Source organism: Protopterus annectens, chromosome 11.part0 (genome assembly GCF_019279795.1).
Source record: "Protopterus annectens isolate FY-2018-M chromosome 11.part0, PAN1.0, whole genome shotgun sequence".
Classification (NCBI taxonomy): Eukaryota; Metazoa; Chordata; order Ceratodontiformes; family Protopteridae; genus Protopterus; species Protopterus annectens.
In genome coordinates this window covers 195,761,087-195,778,854 of record NC_056745.1, presented here as the reverse complement: position 1 = coordinate 195,778,854, position 17,768 = coordinate 195,761,087, and the positions used below count along the sequence as shown (strand labels likewise).

The following is a 17,768-nucleotide window of genomic DNA, read 5'->3' as shown; positions in this document are numbered from 1 at the left end:
GTTGTTTCATTCTGGAATTGCTTGTTTACACTTTTCACTATTTAAAGTATTAGCAAAAAACTACGGGCACTCATAAAATCGTCTAAGGCCAGCTTCGAGAGAAAAATTGCACAGGACACTAAGGATAATCACAAGGCTTTCTTTAGTTATGTTAGGAACCTGGGTGGGAATTCCCAGATATGCTCAGAATTAGTCCAAAATGACAAAAAATACACCGAGCCCACAGACATTGCCAACATCCTAGCTGACAGGTTCAGTGCAAACTTCTCCTCCCCCTCCCCACCAAAAGGGCAAATATCTATCCCAACAGAGTGCTGCCCCCCGATATCTCAGATGCTCAGGTAAGAGCCGCCCTCTCCAAAGCAAAAAACACAGCATCAGTGGAACCAGATGGTGTCCCGGGCTGCATCCTACATGAACTCCAAGAAGAGCAAAACCCAAACATAAAACTACTGTTCAGTCTTAGCCTTACTACAAGATATGTACCCAAAGAGTGGCGTACAGCAACAGTGGTCCCTCTCCACAAAGGTGGTGCCTCAACGGATCCTGGAAACTATCGCCCCATAAGCCTGACTAGCTTGGTCTGCAAAGCTATGGAAAGGATCATCATGGACCTCATAAATAAAGATATTGGGGACCTACAGACACTGGATCCTACCCAGTTTGGCTTTGTTAAGGGCAGATCCTGCCTCTTAAACCTGGTCGATTTCTTTGAAACAGTCACCAAGGCCATTAACGAGGGGAAGGTGGTCCACACAGCCTACCTGGACCTCACAAAAGCCTTCGATACAATACCCCACTCGGGCATTATAGATAAGCTCACCAGCTTAAATATAAACCCCTATGTCACTAGATGGGTTGCAAACTGGCTCAAGGACAGAACCCACATGGTTAGAATTGCTGGAGCCATGTCAGACTCCAAACCAGTTACAAGTGGCATCCCACAAGGCTCAGTCCTAGGACCTCTCTTGTTCGGTATATATTTCTCGGCGGTACAGGCCAACACGGAAGGACTGTGGCTGATCAAGTTCGCAGATGACTGCAAACTGGGCGCCATAATCAACTCTCCAGCTGACACAAGCATCCTCCAAAAGGGCCTCATAGAAACAGACAACTGGTGCCAGAGCCATGGCCTCAAGCTAAATGCCAAAAAGTGTATAGTCATCCCCTTTGGCAAAAACAAAGTGCCCACAAATTACCACATAGGTGGTAATCCATTAAGTACAGAAGAAGTCATTAGGGACCTGGCGACCCAAGTTGATAGCAATCTCTCATTTGACAACCACGTGGCCAAAGTGGTTAGAAAAACATTTTATATAGTCCACCTAATCATGAAGGGATTCACATCTACATCAGGGGAGGTCATCGTGCCTCTTTACTCATCCCTCATCAGACCCATAATTGAGTACAATGCCCCTTTTGGGATGTACCTTACCAGACACCTGCAGCAACTGAAAAGACCCCAAAAGTACCTCACCAAGAGGATCAAAGGGCTCAAACAGATGCCATTTCCTGCCCAGTTAAAGAAACTCCAGCTCTACTCAGTGGCATACTGCCTGCTCAGAGGCGATCTGTGCCTGACGTATAAAGCCATGTCCAACCCGGAATTAATGGACATGCTGCACCTCAGAAAATCCAAATCCCATCGAGCTATGCGCTCAAGAGACTTGAACCTCAGCACTGAAATAAATAGGACATGCTGGAGGGACAGATTCATAACCCAGAGGTTCCCTTCACTCTGGAATAAAATCCCAGTCCAGGTTAGGCAGAGTCCCACATTGACTCTCTTCAAGAGGAATCTTGATGAGTGGATGGGAGATCGTAGGTTTACCCCGGCTATCACTTCTGTGTCACTGTTAGACAGAGGCACAGTATATTAACCTCAAAAAAAGGCATAGCAAAATTAATTTAAAATGGGTGGCGAAAGCCAAACACACTCTGGCTAGGCTTATAAATGCCCTAGGGCAGATAGCCTAGTATGAACCTATGAACACTCCCTATCCACATAAAACAAAGCTCATCCCTACCCATATTCAAGTGCAACTTGGATCTGTGGATGGGAAAAAGAAAAATTGCCCCAAGACTGCCACTTGTACTACTAATTGACAGAGGCAACTCCTAAATGCTATATCATGCACAGTTCCCCTAAAATTTTCTATGGTATGATCCCAGTTATTTTTATAGGGGTAATATATAATTATTAACCTTGGGATGGGCAATGACAGTCTCTAACCAATGGGATAGCTTAATTCAAGCATCAAAAAGGAAAAGAAGTTAGGCTTAAAATGGCCTGCAAGGGCAGTTAGACTAATACTTATAACAAGTTTTTGTAAACCTTTAGAGCCTATGTACTTCAGAAATGCCATATATTAAAATATAGACAAGTATAACGTATATAACTTCAAAGTGGTTTTCAAGCAGCATTGCCATTTTTTTCATAGCTGGGTCTGCAGTTTTCGTGTTTGTGCCTGTTAAAAAGAATGTGGAGGGGTCTGCAATATTACCACCACATGACATCAAGAGACGTTAAGCTTAATTTAATAGTAGATGTAAACCTCAGTGCAACCCAAATCAAATAATTTCAGAGGAATTTCTTGTTCCCAAATCTTTAGGAAAAAGATTTACTTTAGGACTCTCTCTGGATGGTTTGGTATATTTTGCAGCTGCTTAAAACATGTTGTGGGAACTGTACACTAAGTGTACACCATTCTGAGAGAAGAGTCAACACATACATAACTCACACCTTCTTCCTCCTAATTTTAGTTTTACTACTGATATTCTTGCAGCTTTAAATATTGACAGGGATTTATAAAGGTTACCACAAAGTATGCAGTAAATGTGCACTTAGTGTAATCTTTCTGAGCGACTAGAAAGCACAAAAAATGTGATAAGAATGTTCTTGAATACCTATCCTGTACACTTAGTGTAGGCTTTATTGAATCTGGCCCCATGGTTTAATGAGCTTCTCACTGGATTTGATATTGATTTAGAATCTGCATGCAGAGATATCAGAAAGAATGTTCCTTTCTATTCATTGCCAACATTTTTTTCCTAGTCAGTGCTAATAATCACCACAGTCTTCAGCTTGCAGAAAAACTGGAATAAATGATTATAATTGCTTTATTTGCTTTATTTGCTCTAGTTTTTTTTTTATTAAAGCATAGCTTGCTATGATTAATATATGTAAGGTAGAAGATATAAAATTGGTCCGCTGGCTATGAAGCAAAGAGAGACGTTCATACTAAGTCACTTTGACACCTGGTCTAAGGTGTGACTGCCTTACAAATATTATATATAAAATGTTTATCCTATGGCAAGGTCCATTTTATCTCCCTCCGCAGCAGTCAATCCTTATTGTTAATAAGATGTTATGGTACTTATGTATTATCGCAACCACATTCTGAATGACTCACTCTGCAGTTGTGCTTATGCTGCAGACATTTACTGGCTGTATAATGTTGTTTAAACGTTTAATAGTCGGTGAGGAAAGTGCTATTTTAACTTTCTACTGGTATCTTGTTTGAGTACACCCTGCATTCTTGTAAAGTTACACACATTTCCTAGCCTTGCTATTGGTTTTCTGTCTGTAAGAAGTAGTAGGCGGCCCATACTTGCACTTGCATGCCGCATAATCCAACGGATTTTCCCAATGGTGTACGATGACCTGACATGAGTTAGGGGTCGCGGGGCTCCAATCTGATGATAACATAATGAAGGGGCCAAGGCAACAGCAAATTATGCAAACATAAATTCATAACCCAACTACCCTAAGAACGTACTCCAACAGCAAATTATGCAAACATAAATTCATAACCCAACTACCCTAAGAACGTACTCCAACAGGAAAAAAAAAATACTCCTTGTTTTCCCGCCTTTGCTCGACTAGTTAAGACCAGTATACAGGCTTTGCTGTATTCTGGGCTGTGTGTAGTTCCTGTGTTGGCCATTGCCTTACTTGGATAGAAGGAAGTTTCTGAGCTCACCAGTGGGAGTGGGGAGCCTTGAGCAGCCTATCTGTCCCTGGGGGAAGTGATCTCAGCACTTGAGCTGTAATTCATTGGTTGCCTTGGACCATTTCCAGCTCTTTTCAAGTTCCTGTATAAAAATCCGCCTCAGGGCTTTTTGGCTATATACCCAAGCAGAGCTCCACGTGGTCCTGCAGAGGGGTCCTGGCTACAGAGAACTGAAAGAAGCGACCACTTTCCTGATTTAAGTACTTTTTGGCTTTTTTATCTGCATTGTCCTCTCTGGCTTTCATTTAATAAGATACAACTGTTTTGCTTTGCTGCTGTATTCTAAAGTATCTGCACTTAAAAGTAGTATTTTGGAATATTACTGTTTTTGATAATTTAATTGCTGAGGCTGCTCACTAAAGTGTGCTAGCCTGTGTTAATCATTTTTACTGTTTGCCTGACTGCATTTCTGTGTTCTTCTCTAAAAAAACAAAAACAAAAAAAAATACGACTAGTTAAGACCAGTATACAGGCTTTGCTGTATTCTGGGCCGTGTGTAGTTCCTGTGTTGGCCATTGCCTTACTTCGATAGAATGAAGTTTCTGAGCTCACCAGTGGGAGTGGGGAGCCTTGAGCAGCCTATCTGTCCCTGGGGAAGTGATCTCAGCACTTGAGCTGTAATTCATTGGTTGCCTTGGACCATTTCCAGCTCTTTTCAAGTTCCCTGTATAAAAATCCGCCTCAGGGGCTATATACCCAAGCAGAGCTCCACGTGGTCCTGCAGAGGGTCCTGGCTACAGAGAACTGAAACCACTTTCCTGATTTAAGTACTTTTTGGCTTTTTATCTGCATTGTCCTCTCTGGCTTTCATTTAATAAGATACAACTGTTTTTGCTTTGCTGCTGTATTCTAAAGTATCTGCACTTAAAAGTAGTATTTACTCTGGTGAATATTACTGTTTTGATAATTTAATTGCTGAGGCTGCTCACTAAAGTGTGCTAGCCTGTGTTAATCGTTTTACTGTTTGCCTGACTACCTTTCTGTGTTTTTCTCTAAAAACACAACAACAAAAAAAAAAATACTCCTTGTTTTCTCGCCTTTGCTCGACTAGTTAAGACCAGTATACAGGCTTTGCTGTATTCTGGGCTGTGTGTAGTTCCTGTGTTGGCCATTGCCTTACTTGGATAGAAGGAAGTTTCTGAGCTCACCAGTGGGAGTGGGTATCTGTCCCTGGGGAAGTGATCTCAGCACTTGAGCTGTAATTCATTGGTTGCCTTGGACCATTTCCAGCTCTTTGTTATACAGGTGTAAACTATTCTATACAGGTTTTAACTTTTTCTGCTCTTCAATTTTTCCCTTAGAAACCCTACTCAGTCTATCTAGCTGTATATATCAGCACTTGTTTTCGAACTTCTATCCTTAGCAAGCACTCATAAAAACCAAGCACTCTTACCCTAAAGTAAGCACTACAGGTATCCACTACCCCTGTGAATATCCACTTCCCTTAAAGGCACAACACTCCTTAAAATATTCTAGTATGGTGGTAGACCACTAGCATCCTCTCTTGTTCAGCTGGTTAATCTGGGAATCTTAAGACAATGTTACAATTGTCTCATGTACACAGACAACCCTCTCCTCCTTCCTACTAACACATATACTTGTGAGAGATGCAACTATATAGCCAGACTGGAGGCTGAACTCTCTCAACTCAGGACTGGCAAGACCAGTCAGGAAGAGATGGTACCCACACCCAAAGCAAAACCAGTCACACATATAACCACCACCAATGCAAACCAAACACATAAAACACAAAGACATACTGGAGGCTCTTGTAAAAACTTACCAAAACAACAGAGGCCTCCAAAGCAGACACCCAGAAATACACCCTCACAAAACACAACACCTACAACACATACCTCAAGCAACAGGTGTGTCACACATCACAGCCCTAAGGCAAAATACTATGCCAGAGACATTAGTAATAGGTGACTCTATAGTCAGACACACCGATGTTCCACTTACCAGGCTGAATAAGGAGAGCGTGAGCTGCCTATTGGGGGCTAGGATCCGCCACATTCTCAGGTCACTCCAAAGCAAGTACAAATATGATTCAGTCATTGTCCATGCGGTGTGAATGACCTGATGGACTACATGAAAAGAGACATTGAGGAGCTCTCGATTATGTAGCCCAGACTGGTATGACCCTGACCCTGAGCAGCATCCTTCCTACACCAAGAATGATGCCTCAGTACAAAGACAAAATGATCAGTTTTACCAATTGGCTTAATCACTGGTGTCATTCTAGGGGATCCAATGTCTGTCAGCCTGGGATGATATGCTGGAAGCTAACGCGTTTTCGCAAGGGATGGCTTGCACCTGTCACCACTGGGCTTCGGATACTGGCCAAGGCTCTTGCCACCCCATAGTGCCTTTTTAGGCAATGCTCAAAGGACAAATCAACCACCATAAAAACAAAATGGAAAAAATTAAGGGTAATGCTGCTCAACGCCAGAAGTCTAAATCTCAAGATGCAGGCACTCAAGCACTTCTCAGTATGGAGAACATGCAGTAACTGAAACCTGGTTCAAGGCTCCTGAGAGTACTCCAGCACTACCAGGCTATACCTCATATCATGCATTTCGGCCTCAAGTTCCGTCCATTTTCATAAAAGACACCTACACCTCTCGATTGGTGGCTGCTCATGAAGCATCAGAAACCATACAAGTTTTACTCACCATAGGTAAAACTGCCATACAACTGGTCGCATGTTATAGAACACCCTCCCAATCCCAGGAATCCCATCAAGCATTCCTGAAAACACTGGAGGATATGAATGTCACACCAAACACCATCATATTGGGTGACTAATTACCCTAACATAGACTGGGCCCACTATTCTAGCCCTAACACCCTGGCCCAAAGATTCCTGGAATTCATAAACTCAAATGCTATGGAGCAACTGGTCACCTCTCCTACGAGGAGAGATAATATACTTGACCTGATTATCACAAACATGGGGTCCAAATGCTCCGCGACGGATATAAACCCCTCACTAGTAAGATCTGATCATAAACTGATCACGTTGGATGTACATATACCACCCCACCCCCAGAACAAAAGACTACAGTGAAAAACTTCTCAAAAGCTGACTTTGAGCTCCTTAAGTCGGAAATGATATCCTTTAAGCCTACTGGGTCAATGGAAACCACATCCCAAAATGCTGAATCCTTCACAAAAGCCTTCTATGGACATCTGCAGGAATGCATGGATCAGGCAATCCCAACTAAAACCTAGACCCTCTCCACCAAGTGAAAACGCCGGTTTGGTGGACCCCAGCTATAAACAAACTGTACAACAAAGAAGGAAGCTGCTGCAGGACAGAGCCAAATCCCACAAGGGAAAGGCTTCCTGATCAGCACAAGTAAAACTCTCTCATAAAACATCTAAAGCAAACTTTGAGAAAAAGATTGCCAAGGATACCAAAGACAATCATAAAGCCTTCTTCAATTATGTCAGAACCTTGGGAGGAAATTCTCAGATATGCTCTGAGCTGGTACACAATAACAAAAATTCACTGACCCTACTGACATTGCCAACATTCTGGCAGATAGGTTCAGTGCAAATTTCTCCCCTCCCTCACCCCCTAAAGATGAAGTAACTATCCCTGCTGAATGTAACCTACCTGTCATCACAGACACACAGGTGAAATCAGCACTCAACAAGGCAAAAACACAGCATCTATGGGACCCGATGGTATCCGTTACGTGAACTCAAGATGAACTAAACCCGCCCCTAAGAACTCTATTCAATCTTAGCCTCACTACAGGATATGTACCTGAACACTGGCGCACAGCAACAGTGGTCCCACTCCATAAAGGGGAAATTCAACTGACCCAGGTAACTACCGCCCATAAGTTTGACCAGCCTGATCTGTAAGGCTATGGAAAGGATCATCATGGAACTCATAAATGGCGACATTGGTGATCTGCAGACCCTTGATCCCACACAGTTCGGTTTTGTAAAAGGCAGATCCTGCCTCTTAAACCTGGTTGACTTCTTTGAGACAGTCACTAGTGCCATCGATGAGGGCAAGGCTGTCCACACTGCCTATTTGGACTTGGCTAAGGCCTTTGACACAATACCACACTCTGGCATCATCGACAAGCTCAGCAGCCTAAATGTAAATCCATATGTCACAAGATGGGTAGCAAATTGGCTAAAAACAGAACCCATAAGGTTAAAATTGCTGGAGCCATGTCAGACTCAAAACCCGTCACAAGTGGTGTCCCACATCAGTCTTGGGTCCACTCCTATTCGGCATTTATTTTTCAGATGTGAAAGCAAACATGGAAGGATTATGGCTGACAAAGTTTGCAGATGACTGCAAACTGGGCCATAGTGGATTCACCTGCTGACACACACATCCTACAGAAAGGTCTCACTGAAACGGACAACTGGTGCCGGAATCATGGCCTCAAACTTAACGCCAAAAATGTATAGTCATCCCTTTGGGAAAAACAAAGTACCCACAAACTATCACGTAGACAATAACCCACTGAATACAGAAGATGTAATCAGAGACCTGGGGACTCAAGTCGATAGTGACCTCTCCTTTGACAACCATGTTGCCAAAGTGGTCAGAAAGACTTTCTACCTAGCCCATCTCATCATGAAGGGATTGTCATCCAGATCAAAGGAGGTCATTGTACCTCTGTATTCCTCCCTCATCAGGCCCATGATCGAATATAATGCTCCATTTGGGATGTATCTCACCCGGCACATGCAGCAACTGGAAAGACCCCAGAAGTACCTCACCAAGAGGATCATAGGTCTAAAACATGTGCCTTATCCAGCTAGATTAAAGAAACTCCAGCTCTATTCAGTAGCATACCGCCTGCTCAGAGGTGATTTGTGCCTAACATACAGGGCCATGTCCAACCAGGAATTGATGGACATGCTTCATCTCAAAAAATCCAAATCCACCAGAGCCACACGAGCTAAAGATTTCAACCTCTGCACAAATATGAATAGAACATGCTGGAGGGATAGATTCATAACACAGAGGTTACCCATACTCTGGAACAAAATCCCAGTTCACGTGAGACAGAGCCCTTCATTGGCACTGTTCAAGAAAAATCTCGATGCATGGATGGGAGATCGCAAGTTTACCCCGGGAGTGACCTCAGTGTCACTACTAGACAGAGGTATAGTTTACTAAATAATGGGGTTCCACATGTGTCACTACTAGAGAGGCGCAACTACATAGTATGGGGTGGCGTAAAGCCACATCACTGTTGGCTAGGCTTGTAAATGCCCCCGGGCAGATAGCCTAGTACACTACTATGAAACTATGAAACTATGAAAGGGAAAAGAAAACAGAACCTAAACATTTGCACAAAATAATGACTTGGTAGAACCTTACAACAGTTGCTCTGCTAACCTCTGACTTACAGAAACACGTTATAGCAGACTATGCTCAGTTCAAATGGACAAAAAAATGAGGTAGGTTATTCCCTGAAGCGACAATAAAGTACTTAATGTAAACCAGACCATAGAGAAACACTACAGAGAATTCTGAGTACATGTCAAACTTTGGATAATGCTAAAGTAGAACGACCACACACACTTATACATTTAAATTACAACTTCATTTCCTTTGCTGGTTTTCAGTTCAGCCTTAGAAAACATAATTCACCACCGATTCTTATTACCATCCAGGATTTTAAACCTCCTTTAATAAAACAGTTCTGCTGGCAGGTAGAACAGCAGTGATTCACTTAATATTTCACGCTAGTAATGAATTTGTTGATTTTAACGACATTATACAGCCGGTAAATGTCTACAGCATAAGCACAAGCTGCAGAGTGAGTCGTTCAGAATATGGTTGCGATAATACGTAAGCACCAATGTTTCTTTACAATGTAATTGTTTAAAAGAAAAAAAATGCTTGTATGCATGTTTACTTAGAGTGCTATTAAATCTAGGGAAAACAGAAATGAGTTAACAAAAAATGTACAGTGAGACAAAGCATCATTCTACGTGTACTCTGGAAGACAAATATATTTCAGAATTTGAGATGGGTTGCAAGAAATTTGAATGCTGGCAAATCAGATGAGAACCTAGGTTATATATTTTTGGTTCAGCATCTTCACCTTTTAACACTCTCTACTTTACTGTTTCCTGTATGTTCCATTTAGTTAGGGTGCAGGTGCATTTGTGTGAGTTATCTCTGCCTTTATCTCTCCAAGCAATGTACACTGCAACTCAATTAATATGCATACCGCTGGAACAGTCACATAAATATTGCAGATGGTTAGTTCAGCTCTGTAGATAAAGTAATTAAGCAAGCATTAGCCAGCAGTACCTTTTGATCAGTCACTTGAGTTGAAAAAAGCCATAGGGGTTCCAAAGTTCCTCAATCCATTTATTCTCCCAAGCAAACACATTGAAAGTCTCCTTCTATTTAATATGTGCAGTAGATATCAAAGGAACTTGCTAAATAGCCTGTAAGTGAAGAAAACTGCAATATACAAGTATAGTGACTGTGTGTGATGTAAGACTGCTGCACATTAGGACTCCGCCATTGCAGCCATATACCTTTCTGTGGCTTACAGTTATATTAGTTTGGCATTGTCCAATTTACTAGACATTGTAGTAGTGTACATCTGACATTGTGCAGAAGAATATGCTAATGCGTAATGTGTGACTTCTCATTGCTTTAATCTTTAACTGATGTTCTTGAGAGTCTATCCTGTGGTGAAATGTAAACATCTGCTTGCTGCAGTGTGCTCAACTGTATCACACAGAGAAATGCTGAGAAATATCTTCTTAATGCTGTCCCTCTCGCACTCTCTCTCTATATATATATATATATATATATATATATAATATATATATATTTATATGGCTACATCTTATTGCATGATACAGTGCACATTTTTAATTAAAACTAAACTCACTCATCACATTATTTTTTGCCTAATGACATTGCAGACATTTTATTTGAGTTTATCAGGTAATTTTTCTTTTTTCTAATTTTCATTTTCCCATGCCGTGGTAAAACGTCTATGCATTCCATTTTAACTGCCCATTTTTTTCAGAGTATGACCTCTCTGTTGAATAAATCTTAAGTAGGCAGAACTTTCTTCTTAAAGTTGGAACTGTGAAATTGGGTTTTGCAGAAATTAATTCAGTTTCTTCATTTCTAAACAGGGTATTTATCTTGAATACAGCATAGGCATCAGGCATAAAAAAAAAAAAAATGCAGTTTGGTTTATTGTATGAGGTCTGTTCTGGTTATCATGCTTACGGATTTACTTGGGTAACCCATACAGGGGTCACCGTCTAAGTTAAGGAAGATTAACATTTTTCTTTCGACAGCAAAGTATCTTAAAACTAAAGGTCTCAAAGAGTATATAGCACAAATACTAAAAGCGAAATGGTTTCTTGCATTCTTAAATTAATAGAATTAAATCAATGTTAATAACAGAATGTCAGGGTGATGCCCTGTTCATGCTTATAATTCTTATTAATGGTGGGACGTAGTTATTATACACATGACAACACAGACATATATTTGTGGGACAGTTTTCGGTAAAAATGAAGAAAGAAATTAACGAAGACTGTCCCTGTAAATCAATATTCTTTACAAACCTTCCACCCACCTATCTCAGGAGATGTCTACTTCTTTAAAAGACTTTCACAGATGACTTAGAGACTTCACAATTCATGTGAGGATTAGCAACATTAGTCTTTTCAAATAGCAGGTCTGTATTTGCTGTGAACCATGATCTTTGTCAAGAAATTCTCAAAATTATGGGCAGCCTTTTCTGAATTCATTTATTGGCGCTAAGGCATATCCAGGGCTGCATTATTCTCTACTCCTTTCATTTTTAGTGCATGTAGGCAATTTTTGTACTGGTACCAGTACCTTTTGTGAAACTTGCTCAGTGCATTGTCTGTCTGAAATCCATTTAGGAAGAAACCCAGCGTTTCACAGCTCTCCGTTTTTTTTTAGTTATACTCTGTATTGCTGGCACTTTTTAGTGACTTTTAGTATCGTCTCAAGTAATAGTGGCTTTTGAAAGAAGTATTCAGATTTAAGAGCCAGGATCATAGATTTGAAAGTGCATATTTAGACAACATAATAGAATGTTTTAATTTTTAATACTTTGTAACCTGCCAGGTATGAGTGTAATACACAGAACAAATATGGAGGCAGGGAATGATACAAATTATAAAAATAAATGTTTTGCTTCTGTTACAAATGACAAAAGATTATATATTTTGTCTCATTTAAAACTGTATCATTGAAATGGTAAGAGATGTTTGTGAAAAAAACGTGTTAAAAACTATAGCAATTGATGTTGCTTTCATGATGCACCTCCATCAAGTGTATGAGTTAGAATGCTTTTGCAGTTTACATAAACTGTACTGTATATAACATCAGGATTTAACAATACACAGTCATTTACATTGTAGCAGATTTCTCTACCACAACTGCTTTATTTTTATATTATTAATTCCAGATGAGAGCTAAAATTGATCATTGTAGGCAACAAAAGAACTCTGATGTTCCTGTTTGCTAAAAACTGAGTTGAACCAATATGTATGATAAATTCACATTGCATGACCTCATACGCAAATAGTACTAGGCTGTTTGCCCTTGTGGGCCATTTTAGGCCAAGCTAATTTCTCTCAGAAAATCAAATCCTGTTCCTTTTGTGTGTGTGTGGTAAACACCTTAACCATCATGCAAAAAATACTGAGAACACATTGAATACTTGAATCAGTATATTAGTTCATTTCATGTAATATGAGACACCACGTTTTTAATCTCCCCCCACTACCACAGCTAACTACATCAGTTAATAAATAAAACTGATTTTAACCACAAGTGACAACAAGATTTGTACTGTCTGAGATGGGGCAGGCATCTAAGGAGAAATAATAGTTCCTTCCCCAAATGCTTTGCCTTGGTACTTTGAATCAAGCACATGAAGATACAGTGATTTATATTTTCACTTTAGATCTCTTTTTTTCAGCTCTGACTGCATTTCTCCCTCATTTCATATTCATGTCTGTTTTTTTAGTCTTTCAACATGTGTGAACAGTAGTGAATGACATAAACTAATGTCTTTTGGCTTTTTTCCTATTAGGGGTTGCCACAGTGGAACTCCGGTCCGCTAATGATTGGCAGTGGATTTTTATGGTGCCAAGGTGCCAGCCTGATGCTCAACCTTCAAAGAAGGCACAGCCATTCATGCATGCACCTACCTGCATGTCTTTAAACATCACTTGACCATGGGGAGGACATGCAGACTCCACACAGAAGGTGCTCCAGCTGAGAATCGAATGGAGAACCTCTTGCTGAGAGACGACAATGCTAACCGCTGCACCACTATGGCCCTTTATGAAATCCAAATCTCACAAAGAAGTGTTCTCCCTTTACGTTTAAAAAAGAATGAGTTTTTTACATTTTTCATGGCAAAATGTTGTGCCAAAGCTCTTTCTGTGTGTCAGACAGTGAAATATTAAAAAGATTACTACCAGATACATAACAGGCTTTATCAGGAAGTTTTCTGCTTTTCTGCAAAAACCTTAATTATCTGATTTCTGTTGACTGTAGTATAATTGCATAATGCTTTTAAATTTGGCAGTAATATCAACAACACAAGAGAAGGACATATAAGGTTTGAATGTGAAGCTTTTATATAAATGTACTTCATACCCAAATTCAGGTTTATTAAGATGTTTATAGCTGAACATCAGTTACAGCAAGGTAGTACCAAAAAACGAAAACACAAGGTAATAACTATAAAAAACCTAGATAAAAAGTGTAAAATGGTTTAGAAAGAATCATACCCAGCTTGAAATGAAGAGTCTTGAGGTATCTTTAAAACCAATCAATATGGGGGTCTCTTTCACACACTGGAGAAACGATTCCAGAAGCGAAGTGATTGGTAACAGAAGAAACATACCAGATGTTCCTAGATGGTGGGAATAAGCTAGGGACTACTTAAACAAACCAATTTGATAATTTGGTACCTGTTTTCAAGCAGGTAGAATTTTTTTAGTTTTTCATTGTTGAATTTTTATTTTTTATTTTATTTTATTTTATTTTATTGTATTGGGCAATCCAGGAGCAAGTACAAAAAGTATAAAACACCTTGCAGTTTCCACTTCTAACAAGGTGTGCAGATTGGCAGTTGGAGTGTTTAATGTCAGCGAAAAAGCTGGAGAAGGAGGTTAACTATTAACTTAGAAAGTGCATGTATTAGTATAATGACTTACTTACCTGCTAGATTTATTTTTTGAAAAACATCCATCTTTATTATATCCAGATAAATCAATAAACAGTTATAAACTTCCCTTTACACATCGCCTATTTTGCCATTACTTAAACATCTGGTAAATTTACGCCTATGTCCCCAAAATAGAAACATATCTCAGCTGCTCCCAAACATATTTCTTGTTTTCTGTTTCTCCGCATTCCTAAATATATTGTTTATGTACTCCCAATCTATATTTCAAACAGTAATAGTGTGGACTAGAGGTTAATTTATGCCTTTGTTAAAATATTATAGGGAATAAATAGTGCCATTTTATCAAAAAGGTAGATCCAATCTACTAGCATAATATCTCCATAAAGAAATAATTTCAAATTTCTCTGCATTTGGTGTTACTAAACTTATCATTTTTTTCCATTTGGCATCATGACTATGCATAAATAATAAAAACAATATTTTTAACTGTGCATTGTACAGCTTCATAGTTTAAAATGGAGTTGTGAATTATTAAGACCTTCCACAAGCCATTGAAAGTATCAGCTTATTGCATAAGCCACAAGCCTTGCCCACCTCCTAGACATAATCCCTTATTATGTTTTTCACTGCTGTCCAAACAAAAATTGTAAGCTATTAATACTTTAAACACATACAATAGCAAAAGGAAAAACAGAGCAGATAGAAACTTGTGACTGGAGTAAACAAACAACTCAGGAGATTAATAAAATCTGCCAAAGCCAAGTGTGAGGCTAAAATACCTCCCTAAGCCAAAAGCAATCACAAGGTATTTTTTTAGTTATGTTTGTAATCACAAAAGCACAATGCAGCAATACACTGAGCTGATTCTGAGCAATGTTACCTACACTGAGGCTGAAGATCAAGTGAACCTACTGGCTGATAAATTTAACTCTAACTTTATTCCTCTCTCCCCTTTATCTGTCCCTCAAGAAGTGCCTAAAACTGTCTTACCTCCAGCTATCACAAAAGATTAAGTCTTAAAAGTGCTATTAAAAGCTAAACCTAGTGTATTAATGGATCCTGACAATATCTCCGCATGCATCTTAAATGGAATGAAGCATGATTTAGCCGCACCCATAACAACACTGCTCAAGCTCAGACTCCATACAGGTTTTGTATCAAGTGAAAGGAGAACATCTACAGTTGTTCCTCTGCATAAGGGAGGACATTACACAGACCAGGCAGTTACAAACCCATAAGTCTGACTTCTTTGTAAGCTGGTGCATATTACAGGAAGTGGTAACTGTTCAAAAGCTTTTGATAAATCCAAAAATATAACACCTGGTGATAATCGCAACTCTAAGGCTTCTACTATTGGATCATAAAAATTGACCATATTACTGAGTATAGACCTCAGCTTGAGGAATTTGTGCTGTTTGGTGTCAATAATGGAAAAATTTGTACTAGTTTTATTAATCAGTTCAATTAAATGCCTTTCAAAATGTTTTCCAATAATTAATGTTAAAATTAAAAGCCTGTAATTTTTTAATAAATCCTTCATCCCTTTCTTATATATTGATGTTATATGGGAAATCTTCCCAAGAGTTTGGTAGAGATCCATTTTTTTAATAGCTCATTGAACAACCTATGTGGAATAGGAGTACTTTTTTCAGAAACACTTGATATCAGTACTCAAGGAATTATATCTAGTACCATTGAAGAGGTGTCATTAATTTTAGATAGTCTTAGATATCATATTTACAGAAAAAGTTGGGCAGTCACCATAATCATTTATTAATGTTTATTGTCTGTATGATGCAAACACATTATAGTTTGCCAAGAAAAGATCATTAAACTCATTTGCAATTAACCATGTATCACTTGGTAACACTGTATTATTTATTGTAAAAATACTATTAATTGATCCATCCATCCTCAACCCCTTTTCCCATTTTTGCACATGGAGTTGGGGTGTCACTTCAACAATGACAATCATCTCGAGCTTTACACAGCCGAGTGGCTAGTCCTGCCACAGTAGTTCATCTGTATCACACACACACACACACACACACACACACACACACACACACACACACACACACACACACACACACACACTCACTTTGATATGACATTATTTAATGAATTTATATATCTATAACAAGATTTTTAGTTTGATGTATACTCCTTGCTTGGGAGTATAGAAGGTGCTGACAAAAAAAAAACAGAATTCCTGGGTGCAGACACCTTAGAGTGGTGATACTGTCCACTTTAGATGATGAAAGTGGCTTTGAAAAGTAGGTCTGGAGTTACAGTGTGGTCTGGTTGAAATGTGATACCCTTAAGAATCTACAACAGTTATACTGGTCCCGGCAGTCCAGTGGTAGTGTTCTATTGGCTATTTTGTTTTATTACATCAGTTTTGTGTTTCACAGTTTTTTTCTGTTGACATCAAGTTGGACTACAAGTTTGCATGTTGCATTCTTTTGTTTTGTTTCATCATTTTGAGATCTTTTTGTGTGAAAAGAAAGCAATACAGTGGCAGTAGCAGTCCACAGGACTGTTACATTGTCATTTATTTGTTTATAATTAAGACCTACTTCCCCCTGCTCCCCCTGAGATATGCAGCCTGGTATGGAATAAAGCACAGAAAGGTATTCCTGCCTCTTACATATAGGTGGACATCTACCTACACACACACACACACACACACACACACACACACACACACACACACACACACACACACAAATGCACCAAGTATAGGCAAAAAGACACCCACCATAAAAATATTTTCTGGCTCTCTGCCAGGGGAAATTTCACTGCAAATTAGTTCCTAACATTCACTCTACAGAGATCAAAGCTTAGTTTTAGCTATTCAGCCTTCTGACTAACTCTTTGTCTCCTGCAATGCTTGTCTCTAACTGATGGTGCAGTGGTGCAGTGGTAACATTGTCACCTCACAGCAAAAATTTCTCCTGTTCAATTCTCAGCTAGAGTGCCTTCTGTGCAGAGTCTGCATATCCTCCCTGCAGTCATGTGGGTTTTCTCTGGGTAATCCGGTTTCCTCCAACGTTACAAAGACATGCATGTGTAGTGTTTATCCCTGGGTCACAACTGAAAATTGGCTTTGTTCAAAGTCAGACTTTCCCGATAAACAAATAATTAATAAATAAATAAATATAGACTATGAGCACCATCTCAGTGTTCTCAGGCTTTTGTATTAGCTGGAGCTGAAATCCCCTGCTTGTATAGAAGAGATGTTGTGATTCCCTGTAAGTCCCAGTGTTTGAAAAATCAAAAAAAAAAAAAGTACAGCAGTGAGCCTTTTTATAGGGAACTACATGACAACCTGAGACCTGAGCATGGTGAAAGTTCAAGTTTTAGAAAGGCAAAAGAACCAGAGTATAGGATCAAATTCAGCAGTGGGATGGTATAATGTGGTGCTCGAGACGATGTAGGAGAAGCAATGGAAGCATAAAGCCTTGCAGTACAGAGGGTGGAGGAGGGTGATTGACCCAGGCATTACTATGCGTCACATTCAAAAAGTTAAGCATTGATGACAGAGCAC

The 17,768-nt window shown here is 39.5% G+C and overlaps 1 protein-coding gene across 3 annotated transcripts in view; it reads left to right on the top strand.

The window, feature by feature from the left end:
- The window catches only part of IQSEC3 (IQ motif and Sec7 domain ArfGEF 3), a 3,183,686-nt gene that overhangs the window by 1,517,076 nt on the left and 1,648,842 nt on the right, over positions 1–17,768 (top strand). The gene's annotated exons all lie outside the window — the stretch shown is intronic.